General features: G+C 36.4%; 2 long non-coding RNA genes across 2 annotated transcripts in view; both read left to right on the top strand.

Annotated features, from left to right (window-relative positions):
• LOC144977866 (uncharacterized) overlaps positions 1-2,500 on the top strand; it is a 137,501-nt gene that overhangs the window by 61,650 nt on the left and 73,351 nt on the right. The window lies entirely within an intron of this gene.
• LOC144977865 (uncharacterized) overlaps positions 2,029-2,500 on the top strand; it is a 9,039-nt gene continuing 8,567 nt past the window's right edge. The window contains exon 1 of the long non-coding RNA XR_013646418.1: positions 2,029-2,043. This is a non-coding gene — a long non-coding RNA (uncharacterized LOC144977865). The remainder of the gene's footprint in view (positions 2,044-2,500) is intronic.

Here is a 2,500-nt window from a genome sequence, read left to right as displayed (position 1 = left end):
ATATCATTTTCAATCTTTTTAGAGCCATGAACCAGGTCACCACAGCCATAGGAAAATTATCTAGAGTGCATTGTGACCTAAATAAATTTTTTTTGGAGAAAGTATTGATTGTTTACGATTTGTTTGAAATGCATTGCTAATGACATGGATCATAAACAAGACAAAACCATGGATTAGAAGACTGCAGCCATAGGACGATTACATAGACATACAGGACACACATGGAATCGCCCAGATATTGGATTGAATAAAATTCTGAAAAAAATGTGGAGGGGGCACTTATTGTATCAATAATAATGACGAGATAAATAGGATAAGGAGACAGATGACCACATATAATAAAATGTCAAACTTAGGATCCAATTGACACGAGGTCTTCGTAAACGACCCAGGTTTAAGAGTTTTTGCCAAGTTTTGGGTCATTTCAATCAATCTATACTTGAAGGACGAGTTTTATTGCCAAATTTAAAATACGTGTTTTCCAGCGTTAACCCTTTCCTTACCAACTATAGGATAATAGTCACATTTGTTACCATACAGTCAGCATTTTCTCAATCTGATTTCTTTTGTTTATCACAACATTTCAAGCCATTTCATAATTCTAGTCATGAGAACTTGACGCTGTGTTGTACAGCTTATTTTCCTGAACAAAATATTGTCTAGGATGTAGATACATATTCCTTTTGAATTTGGGTTTTTTAAAATCACTGTTTATGTTAGATGGCTTTGACACGTTGGGGAAAATCCGAAAATGGTCGGTAATGATCGTTCGCACCATGTATGAAGCAGGGAAAAGCTCTCAAGTTGTGACTGAGAATAGAAGATACAAGCTGCATATACTTGGAAACCCAATGGATACAATCCGGACAGAAACACCTCAAGTCTGGGGGAGACTCAAAGAAGCTGATATACAGAGAAGTGATAAGACATGGGACGAGATAAAAAAAAGTTAGCTCAGGATAGAGAAGGATAGAAACTGTTTGTCTGCGGCCTATATCCTGACCCAGGGTGAAAAAGGCAATGATTATGATGATGATAGAGAAGGATAGAAACTGTTTGTCTGTGGCCTATATCCTGACCCAGGGTGAAAAAGGCAATGATAATGATGATTCATTTGAGGGTCATCTTAACGTTGTTTTTGACATTTTCATCAAATGAAATAATTCCACGAAATTAGACACTGACTACTTGGTCCAAAATTATGACACGCCTTCTCAAATCTGTTTAATTTTGGGATGAGGAAAGAGATATAAATTGAATTTATAGACAGGAAAAGATAAATTGGGGTATTAAAAATGAGCTTTTATATAGCGCAATATCAACCAAACATGATCAAAGCGCTTTACAAAGGTTCCCTGACCAACAACAACACGTAAGATTTAGATCAAGATATGACATGGCGTCTGTTAGGCATTATTACATTTTTTTTCCGACAAAGTGTTTGCTCCAAGTCTTAACCGTATTATTCATCTTGTGTACCGATCGCTCAACCAAATGGAAGACTGGAACATTCAGGATACCGGCCATATATATATATAAATGCCCAGGGGATGAGATGGCCTGATTGGGAGTCAGATGAGGAGGATACTTCTCCATTGGGGCAAGTTTCCAGCCATTCCACCACAGCAGATACAAAGACCCCACGCTGCGTTACCCTACTGCATCTTAAATACGCTTTCTTGTTTGACGTCATTGCCAGTGCGGAGGTAAAGGTCTATAGAATAGGGAAGAAAAGTGTGCTGTCAAAAAAAAAAACAACCGGTTACTATTTCATTGGAAGTGTACAACCACTCTTCCGGAGGATTGTATACATAACTTCTTTAATTCATCTGCTGATGTCAGAGTAACGATATCTAACGTCACGTAATCCTAAGAATTAGCCGATACATCCTGTTACTGAAATGGTGATGACACCTTTATGTAATCTATTCATTATTAAAACTCAGAAGGACTGTCTACATACACTCCAAGGATTTAGGAACCAAAAGCTTTGATGGTTTGATGTCACGACTTTCTTCCATATTGATGTGGTTGTTCGGTGGAGTGAGTATTGTTTTTCTTATGAATATATTAAGTGTGATACTGACCAATGATCTATCAATTGTGTACATTTGTAAAAATTCTATGACACACCAAATAGTGGACACGATGTCATATGGAAGACTTACAGTCTGTAATCACTTAATTGGTTGAGATTTCATATTTAAACATTATTATGGCTTAAGTGATTTTTTGACGGTATTGAGGATATCTTAGTTCATAAAATCTATCGAATCCTGATATTGGAGTTGACTTTAAAAGTGTTGACTTTACACGAATACCACAGCCATTAGCCAAAATCTCGTTCATTAAAAAAATTCTGGTTAATAGTTTAAATTGTGCTTTGATTTTCTTCTAGCCTCAACAGTTCTTATATATTGCTGTAGCTGCTCTTACGATGAGTGAAAGGCAAGAACATATAATTTGGGTGAATTAGGGAAGGAATTATAACCTAAAAAAG

This window comes from Berghia stephanieae, chromosome 8, assembly GCF_034508935.2.
Source record: "Berghia stephanieae isolate SIO BIC M18660-M18661 chromosome 8, UCSD_Bste_1.3, whole genome shotgun sequence".
NCBI lineage: Eukaryota > Metazoa > Mollusca > Gastropoda > Nudibranchia > Aeolidiidae > Berghia > Berghia stephanieae.
The sequence above is the reverse complement of the archived record's forward strand: the minus strand, read 5'-3'. Positions and strand labels throughout refer to the sequence as shown.